Source organism: Ursus maritimus, unplaced genomic scaffold (genome assembly GCF_017311325.1).
Source record: "Ursus maritimus isolate PB19 unplaced genomic scaffold, ASM1731132v1 scaffold_21, whole genome shotgun sequence".
Lineage (NCBI taxonomy): Eukaryota > Metazoa > Chordata > Mammalia > Carnivora > Ursidae > Ursus > Ursus maritimus.
The window spans coordinates 31,516,361-31,528,679 of record NW_024424564.1 but is presented as its reverse complement, the minus strand read 5'-3'; the positions used below and the strand labels follow the sequence as shown (position 1 = coordinate 31,528,679).

The 12,319-nt window shown below is 38.7% G+C and overlaps 1 protein-coding gene and 1 pseudogene across 1 annotated transcript in view; one reads left to right on the top strand and one right to left on the bottom strand.

Annotated features, from left to right (window-relative positions):
• Positions 1-2,786, bottom strand: part of LOC103660155 — a 7,021-nt pseudogene extending 4,235 nt beyond the window's left edge.
• Positions 2,787-2,872: 86 nt separating this feature from the next.
• Positions 2,873-12,319, top strand: part of CEP83 (centrosomal protein 83) — a 124,009-nt gene continuing 114,562 nt past the window's right edge. The window contains exon 1 of the mRNA XM_040637321.1: positions 2,873-3,372. The gene's annotated coding sequence lies outside the window, so the exon portion shown is untranslated. The remainder of the gene's footprint in view (positions 3,373-12,319) is intronic.

The window sequence follows — 12,319 nt, the reverse complement described above, 5'->3', positions numbered from 1 at the left end:
CTTGAGGTAAATTAATATATTTATTTAATAAAATACATAAAATATAAATATATAAAAATATATAAAAATATAAAATTAATATAATCAAATTTTGGGTGCTTAAAAAGCTGAGAATTTAGCTCTCAGATATAATTATTTCACATTGGTTGTCTACCTATGGGCATCTACAGTCAGCTGGCTCCCCTTTCACTGGCATATCTTTAATTAAAAATAAAAGTTTTTTTTTTGTAAAAATGATACAGACATTATAAAAAAATTCAAATGAGATTAAAAAAAAGTCCAAAAGACAAAATAAAAATCACTTGCATTTTTTGCCAACATCCTTCCAGATCTTTTTGTACATTTATATACACATATATATTCATGTCAAGAAGATTCTGTTCTTGCTGATTTATATTCTACTTTTATGGGGGGGACCTATATACTATGAAAGTATTTTCATGTAAATAAAGATTTTCATCATTGTGATTAATAGCTTACGGGTATTACATTGTGCACATGCACTGTAATTTAACTAGCATCCTAGTGATGGCACTTTTATTGTTTCTAAAAACACTTATTACAAAAAAATGGAGTGAGGAACATTCATATGAATGTTTTGTTATTTTCCTTAGAATAAATAGACTAGGAAATGAGATTTTGGGGCAAAGGCTAATGAAATTTTGGTAAATTTGGTAAATAAGATTGTCCCAATTTCAACCTTAACACCAATGGTGCACAATATAATTGTTAACCCCATATCCCTATGTACCCTGAGGGACAAAAAGGATCTGTTTGGAATGTTGAACATTTTTTCATTTAATTAGATGTTTGTTTTTATTGGTTTAAAAATGTCCTATTGATTTCCTTTGCTAATTTTATTGTGGTATTTTTAAAATTGATACTTTTTAAAAAATTATATATAGAGAGAGAGAGCGAGCATGCGTGTGCATTGAGTGTGGGGGGGAGGGGCAGAGGGAGAGGGGCAAATGGAGAGGGAGAGAGAATCTTAAGCAGACTCTGCGCTGAGCACAGAGCCCATGAAAGGCTCAATTTCACAACCCTGAGATCACGATCTGAGCTAAAGCCAAGAGTGGGATGCTTAACCGACTGCATCACCTAGGTGCCCATTAAGATTGATATTCTATGAGCTCTTCATATATTAGGAATATTTTTCCTTCTTTTTCCACATGATATAAATGTATTTTCCACTGGTTCATTATTTGTGTATAGAAGATTACAACGTGTATGTAGAAGAGGATTACAATCTTCATGTGGTTAATGTTTTTTACTAATTTTTTTCTGTTATGGTTTCTGGTTCTTGTTTCATACTTAGCAAAGGCCTTTCTCAGCTCGGGATTATAAAGATACTCTCCTTGATTTTCTTGTAGTGTTTTTATGGCTTAATTCTTTACATTTTTGAAATTTTTTGATTCATCTGGTATTTGAGAAAAGAGATTAAAAGCCTGTCTCCATTGGTTTGTTATTTCTCACATAATCTTTTTCCCACTTAGCAGTGATTTGTAGCATACAGTTTACTGATTACCACCAAGACTTCTGGAGTCCAGTTCTCCTGGCTTCAACACTTACCAGTAATGGCTCTAGGTAATGTTGTAAAGTCAAATAATTGCACCTGTCTTCGGGTTAAATAATATAACCTGAAAAAGTGTTCTGATTTTTGATACCTAAATGCTCAGCAAATGTGAGCTGCTGGGTGGTGCAGTCGAATAAGCATCCCATTCTTGGTTTTAGCTCAGATCGTTATCTCAGGGTTGTGAAATTGAGCCCTTCAATGGGCTCTGTGCTCAGAGCAGAGTCTGCTCACATAATGGCTCTGGGTAATGTAAAGTCAGATAATAATTGCACCTGTCTTAGGGTTAAATAATAGAGCCTGAAAAAGTGCTCTGGTATTTGATACCTAAATGCTCAGCAAATGTGAGCTACTATTATTAAACACTTGTACATGGCACAGCAGTTTGTTTCTGGATTCTATATTCTGTTCACTGATACTACCTCCCACATCTTTGTAATCCACGTGTTGACACTCCATTACCCAACTCATTGTCTCATGGAATGACTCCTCTTTCCTCATTTCAACAAAAAAAGTCCTATCTCAGTTGCCTTTCTAATTATAGCTACAGCCTAGGTAAAAAAATAAGCTCTGCTTCACAATGCAATGAGAACCAAAACCCCAAACCAAGACACTGAACAAACGTAGGAAAGGAAGAGTGCCTATTTCTTCTATCACCTATTCTTAGAGACTGAAACTACATTTCAACCCTTGGCATATAACTAATGCTCTCAAAAACTAGTACCTTCTCTTCCAACTCTAGTTTACAACCTTGAGATAAATAGTTCACAATGTTATCCCCAGTGGGCCCTGACTGTGGAGCAGGACTCAAGGGGCGGGGAAGGATTCACCCCGGGCCCTGGTCCTGACCTGGTCGGTTCCTCCTGGCAAGCTGAGCTGACTCCCCGCTCGGGAGCTCATGCCCCCAGGCTGACGTTGCAGGCAGCCGACTCCAGGACCCATTAAACGTGCATAATCGGGGAAGAAGTCAGCGGCAGGAGACCTCCTCGGAGCCCTCAAAGAGTTGAGTGTGCGAAGAGTCGGCAGAGGGAAGCGCGAAAAGGGAGAAAATCCCCTAGAAACATAGCGCGGCGAGGGGGCGAGGGAGACCGGCTTCCCGCTCAACCACACACTTCAGTCTGGCTGGTTGAAACAAGCGCCCGTTTTCGGCTTGGGGGATCTCTGCGTCCCCCCAGTGCTCTGTCGCAGTGCCGCCTCGACCCGGCGTTCCCGCCATCTTCCGCCGCTGCTCCCGCCTCAGTTCGGCTCGCCTCCTCCCTCTAACGGCTGCTGACCGCAGCCGGCGTCCGCGGCGTCGGTGACGTAAGCGTAGGGGCGGGACTTCCTGCTTCGCGCGCCCTTAGGGCTCGGGACCTGGGCTGCGCTCGGCTTGAGGGGCGGTGGGCGGCGGGCTGAGGGCGAAGGGTAGCGTGTTGGCCCGTGGGCCGCCACTGGGCTGCCTCGCTACCCTGAGAAAGCCCGTCCGCCGAGGTGGAGCGAAGTTCTTCTCTCCACCTCCGCCCTTTCCGCCCTCGGAGCTCTCCTGGGAAACCTCACATTTCCGTGGAGTCGGGAGTCCGAGGGGCGCGCTTGGCCGTCCTTTTCCTGCTCCTTCTCGTCAGCCTGCGCCGCGAGCGGCTGCCGGCCGGGCCAGCACCCCGCGTGTGGAACCGCATCCCTTAGCCCCAATGCCGGTGCGAGAAAAGTTGAGTGGGTGCCCGTGGTTGGAGCTTTGCAGGCGTTCCCCGGTGGCCAGTGCGGCCACACCACCGGGCGCTGTTAAGTTTTATGTGCTCAAGTTGCAAGGACTGTGTGCGAGTCTGGTACGTAACCTCTTTTTATGGGGACGCTGTCTTGTCCGTAGTTTTGGAATGCTCCCCTTTGCTTTACAACTTGCCCTTGACTTTTTTGTTACTTTCCCCGTAAAGGAATTGGAGAGGGTGTTAGAAACGTAGGCTGTGAGACGTGCTCTGTAGCCACTTAAGTGCACGTGAAACTTTTTATGGAGTTTTTTTTTAATCCTTTTTTTTTTTTTAAGTTCGTATATGTAAGTAATCTCTACACCCAGTGCGGGGCTCGAACTCACCACCCCGAGATTAAGAGTCGCATGCTCCTGGGACTGAGCCAGGCTGGCGCCCCTTTTTGGAGTTTTTTGGTGCACTCCAGTGCGATGCGTGTGTAGCTAGTTTACTAACTGGCTGAACGTGTGGTACCACAGTTTAATTTGTGATGAAAAAGCTATGCAACCAATTTCCATGACCCTGCAAACAATTTTAATACTGATACTGGCAGTCATTTCAGAGATAACGTCTAGACTATGTAAATGAATGCCTGGCTTAAATGGACATTTTGATAAATCCTTACCAGCTTTTGACCATAATAAATGGGTACTTAGCGCTTCAGAATGCCCACTGCCAAGTATTTTTAAAGTTTTAAGTTACAGTTATATGAGTTTTAATTATGAAGCTGTTTCAGTGAAATCTCAGAGATGTCTAGAATGGCAAGAAACTTGTTCTTAATTTCTTATATATGTTATAGTTGATAGTATTTAGACTATGAGCACAGAATACTTGAGATCTAAAACTGAGTAAGTTGTTAAAGCAGTGCTTCTGTTACCAAGCAACATCTCCGTAAACAAGTCTAATATTCAACTATCATATAATTAAGTGTAACTATCCTACAATTATCTGGATTCAGAATTCTGTAAATTCATGGGTTTAGCCTGTAGGTGGTTACAGTTAATACGCACCTTCTGTGCTGAAGTTTGATTTCAAACTCATTTTGTGTGGAATTACTAGAATGTTTTGAGTTTCAGTGTCATACAGGACTCTCCAGAGAGTTGCAAATGGATTTGGGTTACCCTTTGGTTATATAGGACAGTATATGTCTGGTATTCTTTCTTTCGAATATTTTCTAACCAGATGAAGTGTGCAGGCTATATTCAGGAATTTTTCAAATAATAGAATAATACCAATTTAGGGTTACATAGCGCAGTGCGGGATTGAAACACTATCCGCAAGTGGTTTTTAAGTGGTTTTGGTCGAGCCAATAACCTCATTCTTTCTCCACCCATTGAACCCTTATTGACATAATTTGTATGACTGTATGTCAAGTAGTTTTCAGAGCACTTTTTCAGGATTTTTTTGAGTGCTATAACCTTTCAAGTATGTAAGAAATGAAGTGAGAACATTTGAGACACTGTGAGACTGAATGACTTCTTTGAAATCAAACTATTGGTAATGGGAATTGGAACTTGAAGTTGCATGTCTTAACTGCATTGCAAAAATCCGTTGACTTCGTTTTAGTTCCCTCCCCCTTTTTCTTTTCCATATGCTGATATTGAAGTAATGAAATATTCAAGAGTTGGGCAAGACAAGCAGAGAAGAAAAATCAAGAATGACTCATGTATGATAAAATTCTTAGTAATCAGAAGTCAGCATTTTGTCATGGGAAGTTCTAATTCAAGAAGTTTAGAAGAATGAAATCTTAACAGAAAGATTAGTTAATTGTCATAATTCTTTGTGTGTTTTCTAGGTACTGTCTTTGCCTAAAGTAATTGAGTTTTATTTTAATTTTGTCATAATGTATTTAAGTTCAGTAATTTTGTCAAATTGTCTAATCTGTGTGTACTTTTAGGGCATGTGTGTATGTATCTGTAAAAAATTTCCTGAAGTATTCTTTCCTACTGAGTAAAGTTCACATTTCTTAATCCGAACTCTTCGAAATCTCCTCTCGCTCTGCCATTTCATGTTCATGTTCTTAATAGAAAAACTGTTCTGTGTCCAGACTGATTTCCTCACTATTCTCTAAACCTACCATGTGCTTCCTCCCTTTCTTCCAAGTCTTCATGTCATTCTGCCTGCCTGACCTGATTTCTTCCCTTCTTTCCTAAAATCTGAATTGCACGTTTTCTATAAAGTTCAATTCCGCCATAATCTCTGTAGGGGAGGAAAAGTTCTCTACCATTTTAGTGTCTCCAGCTGGCCTAAGAGTTAAATTGACATAAAACAGATTAACAGAGAAAAGCATACAAGTTAAAAAAAATTTTATATGTACTTGGCGGCCTTCACAGGAGAATGAAGACTTGAAGTAACCAGAGTGGAAAGCTTTTATACCTTTTAGATAAACAAATTTGTGTAAAAAAGACAAAGGGTTTTGTGCTGAGTAGTAAATTGTGGAGAAGTGACTAGGAAAATAAAGATTAGTTTAATAAGGCTTGTTTGTACAGATTTCTTGCTTTGATTCCCCATCTCTGGTGATAAGAATAGTCTTTACTTCTGGTACGGGGTTTTTTTTCCTTCTGGAATTTTTATCTTCTGTTTTCAGGAAGAAAAAGGAGGGTCAGAGTGCCCCTTTTGCACCTGCTGTTTCTTAAGTACTTTTAACTCTAGTACACCAGAGTGGCGTATTTCAGGGTAACATGTTTTGAACTTTTTCTTCTCTGAAATCCTATAGGATGTTTTTATTAGCCATTCCCATCTGATACTTTCTTTTTTTTTTAAAGATTTTATTTACTTAGTTGACAGAGATAGAGACAGCTAGCGAGAGAGGGAACACAAGCAGGGCGAGTGGGAGAGGAAGAAGCAGGCTCATAGCAGAGGAGCCTGATGTGGGGCTCGATCCCATAACGCCGGGATCACGCCCTGAGCCGAAGGCAGACGCTTAACCGCTGCGCCACCCAGGCGCCCCCCATCTGATACTTTCTATTGCATTTTATTTCTGTTTATGCCTCACTTTCCTAACTAGATTGTAAGCTCCTTAAGGGCAGGACACCAGATCTCAATGAGCTGTATCCTTAGTATCTTCCAAATAGAAGTTGCTGAATAAATGTTAGAGATGAGTAACGTGCATTTGTACTTTCCCCCCCTTCCATAGTGTAGTAGAAGTAAAAGAAAATCTTTGAGAGAGTAACTGAGAGAGGAAGGGCAACTGTAAACCATAAGAAAGGGAATTAAAGAGGGAATTCACTGGAATTGGAAGGAAAAATTCTATTCCTAGAAAGTGTGATATTTGAGAATTTCCCATGACAATATCAGCATTAAGAACTCCCTCAGGAATGCTGGCACTACTCTCAAGTGGGCTTGGGGAGTTTGGTCAGTTTCCTGGATCTTCCTTAGCAGAATCTTGATTTTAAAAACACTTCCCCCAACTCTCTCCTCCCTCTACTCCCTTGTATAATCCCTTTCTCCCTATCTCTCCATTTTACCCCATTCCATGTTACTATTTTCCTGGTCAAGACTCATTTATGAATTATGTCAGTACTTTTATTTGGCCCTCATAAAGTAGCAGTTATTTTAAATTTTATATTTTTCCATTGGGGCTGCCTCTATGGGTTATGGAGATCACAGGCTGTATAGTCTAGCTAGTCTAGCTTTTTTGTTGTTGTTGTTAAGCTTAACTGAGACTTAATCCAGTAGTAAAAAAATTAAAGCAGGAAGTGCCCAGTTACTTGCTTTCCATATATTGTAATTTTAAATTTCTTTTTCATTAAAATTCATAGAGTCAGGAGGAACCTAAACCTATCCATTTCCTTTGGGAAAGTGCCTATCACTCTCAAAATATGTCTTTAAATAAATTCTGGGTAATTTTTGTAGTCTTGCTGTAAATCCTGTATCTGCTGCTTATGACAAGGAATTGCTTCATTTAAAGGTATAAAAAAAAAGAGTCTCAGTATTTTTATAAATCTTGGTTTGAGTCATTTGTTTTTTAGTAAGCTTGCTATCCTAGCTTCTGAGTTGTTGCCGAGTAACACAATTGCAGGATAACGTAGCAACCACTGAAAACGTTAGCAATGGACTATAGGGATTTTCCTGCTAAGTTGAAGTGCTTGTCTTTAGCGTTCACATTCAATATGTTTTTCTCATCTGAATCACATTTTGGTTTAAGGCAGACACTGGAGATATTGTTAAAGAGCATACAATATAATTATATATTTTTGGAGTGCTGACAGATTATAACTTGTACATTATTTTTCACATACAGATGTGTGATATATATTGAATTATATGAAGGATATGTGAAGAGACTGGTTAAATTAAAGATTAGTCTATATTGGGCAGAAAAACGATTAAGTAAGAACATCTGAGTTCTCTACAACTGATATAGCCAACAAGAGTTGTGGTGGATGCATTTGAAATGGTTCTTCTCCAAATAATATTTTTATGTTACTTCTGGAGGTTCATGGAAAGCTCAGATAAGTAAGCATGAACTAATAGGCATTATGATTTTGTGGGAAGAGAACTGTGATTCAGGAGATGAAGACTTGACTGAGTTAGTCACATAACCTTTCTTGGCCTGTTTTCTCTTTTGAAAAAAGTTTTTTTTCAGAGGTTGTGTGTTTACAATTTATTTTTCATTTTTTCAAGGTTTATTTATTTTAGAGAGTGTACGTGCACGTGGGGAAGGGATAGGAGAGGGAGAGAGAGTCTAAAGTAGACTCAGTGCTGAGTGGAGAGCCCAACCTGGGGCTCAGTCTCATGACCCTGAGATCACCTGCACCAAAACCAAGAGTCCGACACTTAACCAACTGTGCCACCCAGGTGCCCTGTATATTTACAATTTAAAGCACATTTTATTTCTCCTGTTCATTGGTTTAGTCGATTTTTGAGTGCCTGTCATGGGTCTTGCACTATACTAGGTACTGGGAGGATTGTGAATAAGGCATAGTGCCAAGTCTCAAGCAGTGCCTGGTGGCAGAAAATGAATGGTTATTTATAATTTATATATAGTTATTTGTAATATAAATTGAAAGTGCTATAAAGATAAATGAGGGCATGTTTTGGTGGCATGTCAGAAGGACACCTGACCTAGAACTGGAAAGAGAACACATTATAATTAAGGAAATGCCAGATTAGAATTATGTAAATATAATCTGAGAGTATACAGAGAAGTATTAAACCTAACCTGGAAGGAGTTCATAAATCAAGTAAAACTGGGGAGAAGTTTCTCTGAATTGGAGTGAGAGTCAGAAGTCATCAGCAATAGTGGTAGTTCAGATCCTGGGTATAGATGGGATTCCTAGGGAGAGTGTGTGGAATCAGAAGAGGGCTGGTGAACATCAGCATGTAATGGGTAGGTGGACAAAGACAGTACGGAGGAAAACCAGAGAAGGGTAGAATCTTGGAAGCCAAAGGAGGAATGCTTATCACATTTCATAGTTTTTTGATTAAATGAAAATTCTCAAGAAACATTGTGTAGCACTATAAATGTAAACCCATCTATACAAAGATACTCTGCAAAGATCTGAACTTGCAAATGGGATAGGTCAAATATTTGGTTAGCATCATAACATAGAGAAAGAGTCTTTGGTTGACCTTTGAACAACATGGGAGATGGGGGCTCCCAAAATTCGACTTGTGATTTTAATTTGCATTTCCCTAAATATAAATGATGTTGCATTTTTCCCTGTGCTTATTATTATTAGCCTTTTATAAGTCATCTTTGGTGGAATTCTATTCAAATCTTTTGCCCATTTTTTTTTTAAGCTGGGTTTTTTTGTCTTACTGAGTTGTAAAAGTTCTTTACATATTCTTGGTTAAAGTCTTATTATTGGAGACATTTACAAAGATTTTCTCCCAATCTGTGGCTTACTTTTTCTTATACTCGTGTCTTTGAAGTACAAAGGTTTTTGATGAAGTCTGGTTTATAATTTTTTCCTTTTATGGTTTATGATTTTGATGATGTGTTTAAGAACTTTTTGCCTGATTCAAGATCACAAAGATTTTCTCCTCTGTTTACCTTTAGCTCCTTCATTTAGATCTAGGATCCATATTGCATTAACATTTGTGATCTATTTTAGATATTTTTTTAAGATTTTATTTGAGAGGTAGAGCAAGCATGCATATGCATGAGTGGGAGAAGGGGCAGGGAGAGGGAGAGGAAGAAGCAGATTCCTCCCTGAGCAGGGGACCTACCTGGGGCTCGATCCCAGGACCCCGGGATCATGACCTGAGCTGAAGGCAGACGCTTAACTGAGCCACCCAGGTGCCCCAAAATTTAAAAATTTTTTTAATGCCAAGTGGATGCCAAGTTGCCCTAGCACTATTTGTTAAAAAGGCTATTCTTTTTCCCTTAAATTATATTGGCACATTTGTAAAAAATCAGTTGTTTATAACATAAGGGTTTATTTCTAGAGCCTCAGTCCTATTTTCTTCATCTATATTCCTGTCTTTACTCCAGTACCACACTGCCTTGATAACAGTAGTGTTATAGTAAGTTTCAAAATGGGTAGTATAGGGGTGGCTGACTGGCTCAGTGGAGCATGCGACTTGATCTTGGGGTTGTGAGTTTGAGCCCCACATTTACTCAGGAAAAATAAATACAAATAAAAATTCAAAGAAGAAAACAAAATGGGTAGTGTAAATCTTCCCAACTTTTTCAAAAGTAATTCTAGATTCTTTCCGTTTACATGTAAAATTTAGGACCCACTTGTCAGTTTCTACAAAAAACATTTGTTGTGATTTGATAAGATTTACATTGAATCCATAGATCAGTGTGGGAAAAATTGCTAACTTAAGAGTCTTCTAATCCGTGAATATGTGATGTCTCTCTATTTATATTTTTAATTTCTCTCAACAATGTTTTTTTAGTTTTCAATATATAATTCTTGCACTTTCATTAAATTCTGAAGAATTGAGAATTTTTGATATTGGGAATAGAATTTTCATAATTTGATTTTTAGATTATAGAAATGCAATTAATTTTTTTTAACAGAGTGCATGGTGGGCTGGGGGGAGGGGCAGAGGGGGAGAGGGAGAGAATTTCAAGCAGCCTCCACACCTAGTGCAGAGCCTAAGGCAGGGCTCAGTCTCAGGACCCCAAGATGATGACCTGCGCTGAAATCAAGAGTCGGTCACTAAACCGACTGAGCCACCCAGGTGCCCCACAGTTGATTTTTAAATATTGTTTCTACATATATGATTATGTCTGATAAGTTCAGATCATTCCAATCTGAATGTTAATACATTCTGTTATTCATTTTTTCTTTGTTGTATGGCCTAGATCGTAAGATGTTGAATAAGCGTGGAGAGTGCTTTGCATTGCTCCTCATCTTCAGGGGAAAGTATGTAGATTTTCACTATTAAGTGTAATGTTAGCTGTAGGTTTTCTGTAGATGCCCTTTATTAGACTGAGGAAATTCCATTTTGCCCTAGTTTGTTGAGTTTTTAATCATGAATGGGTCTTGGATTTTGTCAGATTCCCCCCCCCCACATCCAATGAGATAATCATAATGGATTTTATCTTTTATTAATATGGTATATTACATAATTGATTTTTCAGAGGTTAACTCAACCCTGTATTCCTGGGATAAGTTTCACTTAGTCATACTATATAATCTTACATATGTTGCTAAATTTGGTTTTCCTAGATTCTGTTAAGGAATTTCACGTTTATGTTTATGAGGAATATTAGTCTATTGGTATCTTGTGGTGCCTTTGTCCAACTTTGGTATCAGGACGACATTGGCCTTATTGAAGGAGTTGCATGGTGTTTCTCCCTCTCTTTTTTCTGAAATAGTTTCCTAAGAATTGCTATTACTTCTTTAACTATTTGATAGCATTCACCAGTGGAGCTGTATGGGCCTGGGCTTTTCTTTGTGGGAAGGTTTTTAATTACTAATTTAATTTCCTCACTTGTTACGGTTCTATTTGGATTTTCTATTTCTTTTTGAGTTTTAATAACTTGTACGCTTTTAGGAATTAGTCCATTTCATGTTAATTGTCTAATTTGTTGATAAAAAAATCCATATTTTTAAAAGTCTTTTAAATTACTGTAAGGTTGGTAATGATCTCTCATTCTTTATTTTGGTAATTTGTATCTTTTCTGTTTTCTGGTAAATCTAGCCTAAGTATGTCAGCTTTGTTGATTTTTTTTTTTTAAAGAACCAAATTTTGGGGCACCTGAGTGGTGCAGTTGGTTGAGTGTCCAACTCTTGGTTTCAGCTTAGGTCCTGATCTCAGGGTTGTGAAGTTGAGCCCATAGTGTGTTCTCCCCACTCCCTTGTTTCCTAAGGTGGAAGCTTAGATTATTGATTTGTGACCTCTCTTCTTTTCTCATAGTTGTTTAAAGCTGTAAGTTTCTCTCTGAGCACTGTTTTAATTACATTCCTTACATTTGATTTTGTTTTTGTTTTCATTCAATTCAAATATATTTAAATTTTCCTTGTGCTTTATTTGACTCATGGGTTATTTAGAAGTTTGTTGTTGAATTTACCAATATTGGGGAGTATTCCTAGATTTCTTTCCATTTTGCATCTCTGATTCTATTGTGATCACATAAGGTACTTTTCATGATTTCAGTATTTTCAAATTTACGGAGACTTGTTTTGTGGCCCAGCATATGGTATATTGGAGTGTTTTATGTGTGTTTGAAGAGAATATGTATTCTGCAGTTTAGGGGTGGAGTGTTTGTCAAGTCCTCTATATCCTTGCAGATTTCCTGTCTTTTTTCTATCAATCATTATACTCTACAACTAATTTTGTTATATTGTCTATTTCTCTCTCAATGATTTTCTTTATTTATTTGAGAGAGAGAGTGTGTGCGTGAGCATGAGCAGGGGGAGGGGGCAGAGGGAGAGGGAGGGGGAGAAGCAGTCTTCCTGCTGAGCAGGGAGCCCAGTGCGGGGCTTGATCCTGGATTCTGGGATCATGACCTGAGCCCCCCCAGGCACCCCTACATTATGTTGTTCTTGATGTCTGCTGGTTTTAAAACCTGGCTTCCTGTGTGTGCATACCTTAGTGTTCAAGGGTTGGTCAGAAGTTGTGTTCAGAC